Raw genomic sequence first — 12693 nt, 5'->3', positions numbered from 1 at the left:
CGCCATTCCAAAGCATCATCCTGGTATTAGAGTTGACTGTAACTATGAATTGCTAGCACATTGTAAAACGAATACAACTACTGAGGAAATCTGATCTGGTACAGGCAGATCAATAATGACATATTATTTTGCCTCGAAGTGTTTGCACTACAATTTGGTGCACTACAAAACGTACAAATAAATAACTAGAGCTACAAATCCCACATAGTAAATATTCCTGAAAATACAGAAGAATCCCCACCTGATCCAACTGAAAAAGACAAATCAAATCAACTTAGGAAGATCCTAGAAAACTGAGGCAACAGACAATGATCCCTGAACTTGACAATCCTCGATCAGAATTTGGTCCCAAAGAAATTATCTTCAAAGAGCTCCTTGTCTGGCCACCGCAATAAACGCCACAGGGGCAGATCTGTAACCGGAGGAAGATCCTAGCAATGGGAGGGATCCTATAAGAGCTGGATTCAGATAGAGGCACCTTCAGAGGCCGGGAGACCAAAGATTCTGTAGTGTCGAAAATAAGGCAGATCACACAAACTGCTGCCTATTTCACCCACAATGTGTGTTGCACGAAGCTCTGCAGAGCACACCTTCAAAGGCAACCCAGAAACCTAGGAAAATCACAATAGGTGGAGGCAACACCGTTTTCTATGAGCACTAATGACTGGATGGAGACCCAAGGAATACACGTATTTGATTGCTGCATCACCCAGCACCACTCAGCTGACTAAGCGAGCTAAAATAGTTGCTACACTGTCATACCCAGATCCCGAGAGGAGTAGGAACCTACTCCAGAATCAAAACCCACGAAACAGGACATGAATCACTAGTTCCCTGGTAATCATGACGAAGTCTAAACATCTGGGGAACAGAGGAGGAGAAAAGGCAAACAGCAGAGGGATTGGCAATGAAATGTAAGAACAGCACACTCCCAGCCTACCGCCTCACAAGCCTGGATCAGAGAATCAAGGTCAGAAAGTTGTACCTCCTGGCCATCAACAATCTGCTGCTACAAGCAGAGATGTTACCAAGAAGGAAGACACCTCGTGAACTGACAAGGTGTGAAGTACCAGATCACATTGTAGTTGGGTCTGTGGTCCTAGTGCCTCGTTTCATCAAGTGACTAGTATGGCATAGGTGCCGACCCGTCGAGTCAACTTCCGTGTTGGGAAAACAGAATAAGTATCCCCATGCCACGAGTCAGCATTCCCGGATCAATGTGGTGTAGAGACAGCGCAAGACGCTGGCCGGTGAGTGCTGATGGCAAAGTAGGTAACAACACACTGGAACTGATGGCATTGAGCAAGAGGCACAGATGGAGGCAGAATAAAGCAACCTCAAAGCAGGTAATGAGTAAGCAGGGCGGGCAGAAGGCAGCAAAGCTTAGTAGAAAAATGTAGGGAGAAATGTCAGAAAAATAGGCCAGAACAGGAATGCAGGGAAGAACGAGGAATAGGGCTTGTTGGCAAGCAATGTGGAATAAAAGCACAACAGCACAACAGTAAACAGAGCAAGAAAACGTACAGAGCGCATTGAGACACATCCGTTCCTTATTGTGCAGGGTTTAAATAGCCTGTTGCTCCTGCAGTGTGTTCATTGCAGCAGATGTCATTGCTATGGCAGCAAGTGATGCTATGCGCATGGCTCAAGTGTAAGGAAGTAGTGTCTTGACCCCGCGCATGCGTGCTGAAAAGGCACATGGTGGCGCCCATGACAGGAACGCCGCAAGGATGCTTGTTCCTGCTTTGGGGTCTGGGCCGGCACCCTCTGCCACTACCTCACCCGCCAGCCCTTCCATTCCACAACCGCAATCGCAGGTGATAGCTCCAGGTAAGTCGTCGCTGGCTGCGGTGGTGATAGGCCCGGAGCATGACACAATGACAGCTGAATACGGGTTTGCATAATACTCAATGCTGCTAGCATAAATTAAGGCAGTCATTACTATAACCGTCATAGCTGGGCCACACGTGATTGTCACCAGTATATTGGATACCTAAGCTTTGAAGATCAGTGCATCAGCTAGAAGGCCTATCTATATAAAATAATCTACACACTGCCCTTTACTTTCGACTACTTATTAAGGAAATGAAGCTGCTACTTAGTGAACTCTGGATAAGTCTGCTGAATGCCATCTCTGCTGGGGTCAACATTTCTGAAACTGCGCAGCGCAGAATGGAGAACCGGTTGCTATACCATCTATGTACTGATTGACAACATTCCTTGGAAAGGAAGGAAGTACAAGACACATTGGCTGCATACCAAAAAGGATAGCCAACAACGAATCGATCAACATCTTGCATTTCAACACTCATTAATCACTGCTGATGGAAACTGAGAAAATAAAATAATGATCCCTCTTCCTCATAAGGAACTAAAGGCACTGCCTTATAAAGCAGTAAGTCGCCAATACACAGATCAATGCCGTCCTACTATAGGGTAAATTGGCCATAAGGTTATAGAGAGCATCAATTTGAAATGGCCTAATCACTGAACTTCTGTTCGATTTAGATGAACCAGCTATTTGATAACATGTGATGAGAAAGAAGAAAACGTTACTTACCCTTGGTAACGTTCTGTTCCTCCCACGTATTCCTCATCTTTGATATCTCCAATATCCAGCTTCAGCTGCTTCGGAAAAAATGTTTTGGCAGAAGGCTCTGTGCGTTGATAGAAACCGACTCAATGTCCATCAAGGGGCTCGGTCTCGAGGATGATGTCATCAAAGGCATATATAGCACACGCAGTGCCCATTGGCATCAGTTCTGTTTTTTCGTGTCATACTCAAGTAAAACTACCCGCTTCAACGCGATTTTGACCATACTAGACTCTGAAGGAGCGAAAGCCGCAATAACATGGGAAATTCTACTGAGGGGTAGGTTAGGAAGGGCGATGAGGAATATGTGGGAGGAACATCCAGATGAAAGAATGTTACCAGGGGTAAGTAACTTGTTATTTCGAATGGATTGTGTCCTCCCACGTATTCCTCATCTTTGATAGACTTCCAAAGCATTGTTTGTTTTGGTGGAGGGAGCAAGAATTTTGCCATCAATGGTTTCCATGAACATAATGGAGGACAGCTTTCCTAAAGCTTCCATCCTGACTTAAGGTAGAATCAAGGCAGTAATGCTTAGTGAAAAAGTGTATTGTAGACCAGTTAGCTGCCTCACAAATGTTTTTAATAGGAACACCTCTTTGCAGAGCAGAAGAAGTAGCCATGCCCAATGTGGAAAGGAGTCTCAAGCCTTCTGGGGGATCCTTGCCAACCAGCCTGTAGCATTCAGAAATAGCTAGAATAATGCATCTGGATAAGGTATGTTTTGTTACAGCATGTCCCAGTCTATGACCCGTGTAACTTATGAATAGTTGGTCATCCAGACAAAGTTTTGACAACCTTGAAATGAAGAAGCTCAAAGCCAGGGGGCGCTAGAGGGCCAACCAAGATGGCCGCTCTTACCTGAGCTCCCGCTCTGCCCGTAATAAATCCTGCTGAATCCTGCGATTCCTGGCTGCGCTTTCGAAACTAGAAGGCTTCTCCCTGCTTCTGTATGCACCGCGCCCTCCCTGGCGAAATCTGGGGGAGGATCGGCCAGTTCAAGACCCCACACCACTACAACGGTGCGGAGGCCGGAGCCTCCCCGTGCGCCGAGCGGGTGCTGAGGGGCGGGGCGCGGCTTCGTGGGGGCCGCTGTGCGGACGTCTCATCCTCCAGAGATCCATCATCCACGAGCGCCGGCGGCCCTCGGGGGGTGCGGCCCCCCCCCGGTTCCAGGCCGGCGTGGGTCCCAACGCGATCCTGTATGGCCCCCCCCTCCTGATCGCGGCGCCAGCACTCCGGGCACGAAGCCGAGGCCGGCGCTAGTGGAGCCACCTGGAGCCCGGCGGGCAGCCGGCTGCCTCCCATCCTTCCCAGGACCACCTCACCAGCGGACTCCGAGGAGAGGGGTGTCGACGCTTAACCATCTGGCGAATCCTCGCCCGCGGGCAGCTCCGGGCCGGCGGAGGCCCCAACATGATCCTGGGTGCCCCCCCCCTCCTGATTGCAGCACCTGCGTTCCGGCGATAGTGGCGCCTTCCCGCTTCCCCGGAACCATCTTGCAGAGCCGCAACGGACCGGGAGGCGGCGGCGCGGGCTGTGGAACGCCAGATCACCCGTTCGACGGATGAAGACCTGAGGTACGTGCCGGGAATCACCGGGGGCCCCGGAGAGTAGATTGCTGCGCCCCCAAACCGTGGCCGTGGGCGCGGTTGACCGTTGGTAGCGGCGGCTCGGGGGGCTGGACTTCCTCCAGTCTACTAGGAAGTCCATAAGACGCCATGGCCCCGGCTTCGACCCTTGGATCTACTTCGCCCCAAAACTCCTGATACCCTACTAGCGGTCGCGCCTCCTCCGGAGCGGGCCGTGCTGTCGGGCAGCCTCCTGTGCGACCCCTGCGTGGGGACGGATCATATACCAACCAACTCCGGGTCTTCGACCCTCTCATCGCAAGCGCAAGATAATACAGCCACTCTCTCTCTGGAACACAATTGAAGCTTCAGGAGGATCAAGGTGTGATCCTAACTTTATCCCCTTAACTGTCCTCCATACAACTGCGCAGTCCTTCACCCTCCATCGACCCAATGCCAATGCCCCTTCAGTCACGGCGATAACTGCGAGCCACCTAGCCACCGCTGACCCTCTTCATTTAAACTGCTTACATACATCTGCCAAGATGGGCAAAGTAGACAAACTACAAAAGAAGCTGACATTTGACAGCAACACTGCACCCAAAACCCCAAACCCACAACAAGGAGATGACCCGTCACCGTGCAGTTCTAATCAACCAGTAGCCGAAACCTATCCGATGGAAATAAAAGAACTCCTTCTAGACCTAAAAGCAGGCATAGGGAGCCTAAATAACAAGATGGATGGTCTATCCTCCAAAGTCGACCTGATGCAACATCGCCTAGACACACATACGGAACGGCTAACTGACGTCGAGCAAAGAGTCTCGAACCTCGATGACGGTGCTACATCCCTCTCCAACAAAGTCGCGCGACTTGAAAGCCAAATGTCTGCAACAATGGCCAAGTGCGAGGACCTGGAGGGTCACTCTAGGCGGAACAATATCTGAATCATTGGGGTCAAGGAATACGACACCCCAAGGAAGATGGAGGACTTTGTGGAGTCTGTGTGCCTCTCCCTCTTCGGCAAAGACTCCTTCTCGCAAATGTTCATGATAGAGAGGGCCCACAGGACCCTGACCTCCAGACCAGCCCCGGGCGCCCCTCCCAGGGTCATCATAGCGAGTCTGCTCAATTACAGAGATCGCGACACCATCCTACGGCTGGCAAGGGAGAAGGGAGATTTACACCATGACGGAGACAAAATCCATATTTATCCCGATTTTTCATCGACAGTACAGACCCAGAGAAGAGCTTTCACCAGCGCCAAACAAAGACTTCGTGAGGGGAAGCTCGCATATTCCATGATATTCCCTGCACGTCTCAGGGTACAACACAACGAAAAGACTCACTTCTTTGATTCTCCTGAGGAAGTCCATCTATTTCTGGATCGTAACGGCTGCCCAGCTCACAATCCTCGACGACCCCGCGCACAGAGAGAGAGGGTCCCCAGGAATCCTCCTTAAAACCCAGGTCAGGCTCCGAAACATACCCAAACAGCCAGAACACGCTCATTCTCCATTAAACAATTGGGCAGAGTTCTTGGAGAGGCCCCAAGCGCCCCGAGCACAGCATCTGTTCCCTCACCCAAGTTTGGGGGGATCCCGTCGGACATGTTGGGGGTTGTCCGCGTAATGGGAACAGTTCTAAGGACTGTTGGGTTGTTTATTGCTTTTTGTTCAGGGTTGGGATAATAACCACCCTTCTGGCATTGCCAGAACTTGTTAAGTGCAAATTTCTCACAAGGAAAAGCCAGCACCTTCCCGGAATGCCCCCCACCAGATTCGCTCCCCGCTCTCTGCTTCCAGCTGTCATGCTCCATGTAACGTACCACGATATGCTCCAAGCCCATCATTCCACAAACAAACGTATAACAACTGCAAGACCAGTGAACCTCCAACGCAATTCCAAACATTTTTCTCCTTTCAACATTCAAGGTTGCAACCTGGAATATAAGGGGAGGTAACATCCCATCCAAAACCCGCAAAATCCTGCAATACCTAAGAAGACATGAAATTGATGTGGCAATGATACAGGAAACCCATCTGACACCCGAGAAAGAACGCACATGGGCCAAATCATGGGGATGCCATAGATATTATTCATCATACTCCTCCTACTCTAGAGGCGTGGCTATTCTAGTGCACAGAAGAACCAACTTCCGTCTCACACATGTTGCAAAAGACTCTATAGGAAGATCCGTACTGGTCAAGGGCATAATAGCAGGCAAGGCAATAACCTTCATTAATTCCTACGCCCCCAATGTGGACGGTCCAGATAACTTTGGCTGGGTTCTGTCGCAGCTCTCCTCACTTGAACAATCCACGGTGGTTTGGGGTGGCGACATGAACACTGTCATGGACCCGGCCAGAGACAGATCACACACCACGTCACAACAGACCTCTAAAGCCAGCATGCAAATAACAGAAATCTGCCGTGCCTTTGACTTAAGGGACGCCTGGAGAACGGTTAACGGTGATCTGAGAGACTACACCTTTCACTCAGCGGTCCATAATACCAGCTCTCGCATCGACTACTTGTTCACATCCAGAACCGGCCCCCTGCAGCCCGGTCCCTGTCACATCTTACCACGGACTCTATCAGACCACTCTCCAATGGTCCTCTGTCTCCTCCCCTCCCAGCCTGTTCCCAGACTACAGAATTGGCGCTTCAAGACGAGTTCCATGCTGGACATGGTTTTCGCAGCAGAGCTAAAGGAGGAAATCGATATTTTTCTCGAAGCCAACGTGGGGTCGGTCTCATCGGCCGGAGTGCTGTGGGAGCCTCTGAAATGCTTCGTAAGAGGAGTGTGCCAAGCCAAGGAGAACGGCATCATCAAACTTATTAGACGCGAACTCAAAACCTGTGAGGACCGCCTCAAAGATCTCGAACACAAAATTAGAGACTCGGACGAGCTGAAAACGAAAGCTACCCTGAAAGAAGAACTACTGAAGTTTAATACACTCGCCGAGCGCGAACTAAAATTTCTCCACCGTGGCACTGTAGTCAGACAATACGGCGAGGGGCAAAAACCTGGAGCACTCCTGGCGAGGTTGCTGAGAGCTGACCGCACACCGACGCCTATTACAGAAATTCGCAGCCAGAAGGAAGAAACATTGAACACAGATGTCGACATGGCGGAGGAATTTAGACTCTTCTACCAAGAGCTTTATAGTTCCCAACACTCCGACAATTCTGATGCTCCACTGAGATACCTGAGGGAGACTGAATTATACTGGGTAGAAGCACAGCTAAGGGAACCCCTCAACGAACTGATCTCCCCAGAAGAAATAGTTGAGGCAATTAAATCACTCCCGAATACCAAAGCCCCCGGCCCCGATGGCCTAACCGGGGAATTCTATAAAGCCTTTGCACTTACCCTTGCTCCCCTTTTGGCCGATGTATACAAGGAAGCCCTGGAGGAAGGTACCCTACCACAGACCATGCGTGAAGCCAATGTGATTCTCCTGCACAAAGCAGACAAGCCACCAGATAAATGTGCTTCCTACTGCCCCATTTCCCTCCTAAATCTAGACAACAAGATTCTAGCAAAAATCCTAACGAATAGACTGATGCCACTAATGCCTGCTCTAGTCCTTGCTGACCAGGCGGGGTTCATACCGGGCCGCAATACCACATTCGGCATTAGGAGACTATTTGGAGTGATGGGAGCACTGAACCCATCCCAACAAGCCATTGCTCTTCTTCTTGATGCTGAAAAAGCATTCGACTCGGTGGAGTGGCCATTCCTATTCTCAGTACTCACCAGAATGGGCCTGGGGGCTCGCTTCATTAGACTAGTTTCCCTGCTATACTCTAAACCTACAGCCAACATAATAGTCGGCACAGCTAGATCATCCATCATCAACTTACAACGTGGTACCAGGCAAGGCTGCCCACTGTCAGCTCTACTATTTGCCCTAGTAATGGAACCCCTTGCCTCCAATCTACACGAGCACAGGCAACACAGAGGTCTGGTCATAGGCCCGCATAAACTCATCATCTCATTGTACGCTGATGACGTGGTTCTCTATATAAGGGACCCAGTCGACAATTTAAACCCTATCATGAGCGAAGTGATCAGATTCGGAGCTGCATCTGGCCTCAAAATGAATCAAACAAAATCAATTATCTTCCCGCTCACCCCGGCGACTCGGCCATTCCATGATGACTTCCATCTCACCTGAAAGTCATCCAAGGTGAGATACCTAGGCATCCAAATGTCACTAAATCACCAAGAAGTATTCCAGGACAACTATGAAGTGGTCTTCAAGTCCTTAACAGAAAAAGTGGCCCGATGGAAAACCCTACCCCTAACACTATGGGGAAGAGCCTCTCTTGTCAAGATGGTGATTCTACCGAAACTTCTATATCTCTTCACCAACATTCCCATCCTACTTCCACAACCCTTCCTGAAGAAACTAAAGAGTCTGGTCCTGGAACTACTGTGGGTCGGTAAACCCGCCAGAGTGGCTCATTCCACGCTAACCCTTCCAGTAATAAAAGGTGGCTTGGCGCTCCCCGATCTGGAGAGATACTACTGGGCGGCCCAGGCGCAATTTCTTAGCCACTGGTACACCACAAACCCTGTCAGACCACACGTGCAAATAGAGAGGGCCCTGGCCTCACTGAACCTACTGAAAGCAGTCATCTTCGGGAAAATCCCGGTCCCCAACGACACTATGAATATAATCTTAACAACGTACAAGATATGGAAGCTCTTGGCGCAGAAATACAACATCGACACTCGATATTCTCCACTCCTCCCAGCAAAATTCATACCGAGGATCCCGTTGACGTCCGAAAAAGTATATCTCCAATGGCTAGAGAAACCTCAAATCAAGAACCTTGGGGACCTATTCACAGATGACGGTTTCCTGACTCCCGATCAAGCAAGGAGAAAAGGTGGCACTACCCCGTTAGACATCTTTATTTATTTCAGGGTACGCCACACTCTGCGAGCAATCCTTCCTACCTTTCCACAGCAACCCCAAACATGGCAGCTCTTACACTCAGTAATTCAGTCTCAGGGTGAAGGGAGACCACTCTCTCAGATCTACAGAACCACCATTTCAGACACATCTCCCACAGTGTCCCGAGCCAAGATTAGATGGGAAAGGGCCCTAAATATAACCTTCTCCGACACCGATTGGTCCTTTATCCTTAGACAGACCCAGAAGATTGCCCTCAATACCCGCCTCAAGTTAATCCACTTCAACTACCTGCATCAAACATACTTTACACCAGCCAAAGCAAAAATGCAGCATCAAGAATCGTCTTTCGGATGTGAGAGGTGTGGGTTGACCTCAGCAAACTTCTTACATCTGGCATGGGACTGCCCTAAAATGGCCTCATTTTGGCCCCAGGTGCTGGAAATCACGAGTAAGATAATCGGTGAGCCGATTCTCCCAGCCAACACTGCAGCTCTGTTGGGCATGACCAGACTGTTGAAGACCCCTACGAGAAAGCTAGCAGGTATTCTGCTGACACTGGCTCGCAGAAGAGTCGCCTTGGCCTGGGGCCGCGGTCCCCCCCCAACTGTCACCGCATGGCGCAGAGACATTCTTTACTGCCAAGATGTTGAAACCGATTTCATTAAGCTGCTGCCACAACATGCACGCCCACCTGACATCTGGGGACCACTAGTAACTTTTTTGATGAATGAGTCTGTGAGTGCTCTTGCCTCACCGGCCATTACTCAGTAAAGGTAGTACCTTCTCGTCATTGACAGCGGGTGAAGTTTCTCTTCTCATACCGACCGCTGATTCGGTTACATACTCATAGACTTGGTGGAGTGTACACAATATTGGGGTCGGGGGGCGAGGGTGGAAGTGGGGGGAGAGGTCGGGGGGACAAGGCTAGGCTAATTCCACCCTAATGTGGGTGAGAAGTTGTTTGTTGTTTAAAAAAAAAAAATATATATATTTTTAAAAAAAAGAAGCTCAAAGCCTTTCGTGGGTCGAGCCTGTGCAACCTTGCCATGATGAGGAGGAGGGTAGAAAGTGGATAACACAATGGGCCTCATCACAAGTTGGGCGGTAACGCCGGCGCTAATAGTCCTACCGCCAAACCCCTAGCGCCGGATCACGGGTTTGGCAGAACCGTTATTGCACATTCCACATTGGGCCCATTCGGGAATTCCTCATTCCCCATTGGGCCCAATGGGGAAAATTCACGCTATTACCGCCAGATGGATTTCCCGCCAGCGGTAAACACGCCGAAAATTGGCAAATTTGCCAGGGATTTCTCCCCAGCTCTGAGCTGGGGGGAAATCCTCCAAGGTCATGATCTGGCAGACCCTTAAATGCAGCGCTAATAGCGCTACCGCTGCATTTAAGGGTTACCGCCAGACTCATGATCAGGCCCAATGTTTTGTCCTAAATGAAAGTCTGAAATGCACTTAGGTGGGAATGAAGGCTTGACCCTCAGGATGACCTTGTCCTTCTGAAATACTGTAAGCAGTGGTTTTAGAGGATAGTGCTTGCAAGTCACTCACTCTACGGGCTGACGTTAGTGCTACCAACAAGATGGTCTTGAGCGTTAGTAGCCTTAAAAGACATGAATGGAGTGGTGCAAATGGTGCCCACATAAGAAATGTTAACACCAGATTAAGGTCCCAAATGGGAACCTGAAAGGGAGATGGAGGGAACACATTAGCGAGTCCCTTCAGAAATTGTATCACCAAACGTATCTTAAAATATAAAGTTTCCTCAGATGAGCACTTGAAGCTGGAAAGCGCTGCCAAATAACCTTTAATGGTTCCAACCTGGAGCCCAAGATTGGTCACGTACAGCAGAAAGGATAACACCTCTAATGTTTTGCAAAGCAAAGGGTCCACATTCTTGTCCCAGCACCAGCTGCAGAATTATTTCCAACGGCAGCAGTTCAAAGACTTCATTGCTGGCCTTCTGGTCGAAAGCAAAATCTCCATTATGTCATCCAGCAGGTTCCAATCCTTGTACCTCAGCCTCTAAAAAACCATGCATGAAGGCTGAGTGTCTTGACCTCTGGATAGAGAACCTGACCCTGCTCTCGCAAGAGAAGGACCTCTCTTTGTGGAAGACATATTGGAGGGCAGATGGACATGTCCAGAAGGTCCGGGTACCACATCCTCCTGGCACAATCTGGGGCTATTAGGATCATGGATTTCCCAAACTTTCCCAACCTCCTGATCATGTGAGGAATGACAGGGACTGGAGGAAATGCGTATAGGAGTGGAAACTCCCAGTCCACCATGAATGCGTCTCCTAGAGCTCCTCTTGGGGGAAATTCCCTGGAGCAGTTCAGTTCACACTTCACTTCCTGTTGACACTAGTCACAACCAGATCCACTTGAGGGGTTCCCCAAAGGATGAAGATCTCTTGAAGGACTTCCTGAGCTAGATCCCACTCGTGGGAGACTGTGCTCTGTCTGCTCAGAGCACCCGCCGCTGTGTTCTTTTCTCCAGGTAGGTGAACTGCTAATAGAGAGAATCCTTCTTGAATTGCCCAGAACCAGAGCTGCATTCCCTCTCTGCACAGTGGTAGTGACCTTACACCTCCTCTCTTGTTTAGGTCGTACATGGCCACTGTGTTGTCTGTCATTATCAGGACATTCTTTACCCGTACAGAGGACAGAAAAGCCTTCAGCGCAAGTCTGATTGCTCTCAGCTCCAAAATATTGATGTGTAGTTTAGACTCCGATGGAGACCAACGACCACCGATTATCAGATTGTTGGTGTGGGCTCCCCACCCCGTGAGTGAGGCATCCGTCACTACTGTTATCTCCGGCCATGGTTGCCAATAGGGTTCTCCCATCAGAGATCCTGAGGGACCCTGCACATGAAAATAAAAAGTGGATACTTTTACTTTTACAGCCAGACTTATCTCAAGAGTTTAAGTGAGCAGTAGAACAAGTTACACAAAGGACCAAACAATACAGTGATTCAAATATACACTTACTCAAGGTTTCTTGGTAAAAGAATATACATTTATTTATTCAGTCAGTTCGAAAATATTACACTAGCATAGCAGCTCAATATCACACACTAATAAACCACAAAAATACAACCGGTAAGTAAATGAACAAGTTCAGCTCCAAATGAAGTGGGAGCAAAATTACACTTCAGATACTTCTTAAAGGAGTAAAAAGACAAGGTTAGACAGCCCAAATACATTCATAGGCAGGGCAAAGGGTTTCAGTTAGATACAACCAGCAATTCTTCTCAATAGGCCTGGGCCAAAGGCAATGGTTCAGAGTCTTTTGAATAGGATAGCACAGTTCTGGTAAATAACAGTCAAGTCTTTGCCACAGAGATTAGAAGAATTTGGCTAGGCGAAAAGTTTGACGAATGTTAAGGGAAGGACAAGCCTTCGTAGTTGAGGAAAGTTTCATGCACTCTCGATGGCCGAAAAGATTTCCGGACCGCGTTTGCACAGTACCTGTCAATGAAGATAGCTGTAGCTGAGGCAGTTGTTCCTGGCAGTTCGAGCAGATCTCGCTGTTCCTGAGCTTCAGTCGTGGGGACAAGAAGGAGGACGTCGGGAGGTTCCT

At 49.2% G+C, this 12693-nt stretch overlaps 1 protein-coding gene across 1 annotated transcript in view; it reads left to right on the top strand.

The window, feature by feature from the left end:
* Positions 1–12693, top strand: part of LOC138503213 (pancreatic secretory granule membrane major glycoprotein GP2-like) — a 310155-nt gene that overhangs the window by 67804 nt on the left and 229658 nt on the right. The window lies entirely within an intron of this gene.

This window comes from Ambystoma mexicanum, chromosome 11, assembly GCF_040938575.1.
Source record: "Ambystoma mexicanum isolate Mex_15411 chromosome 11, UKY_AmexF1_1, whole genome shotgun sequence".
In the NCBI taxonomy this organism is placed as follows: domain Eukaryota; kingdom Metazoa; phylum Chordata; class Amphibia; order Caudata; family Ambystomatidae; genus Ambystoma; species Ambystoma mexicanum.
Note: the sequence above shows the minus strand (reverse complement) of the source record. Positions and strands in the feature narration are given on the sequence as shown.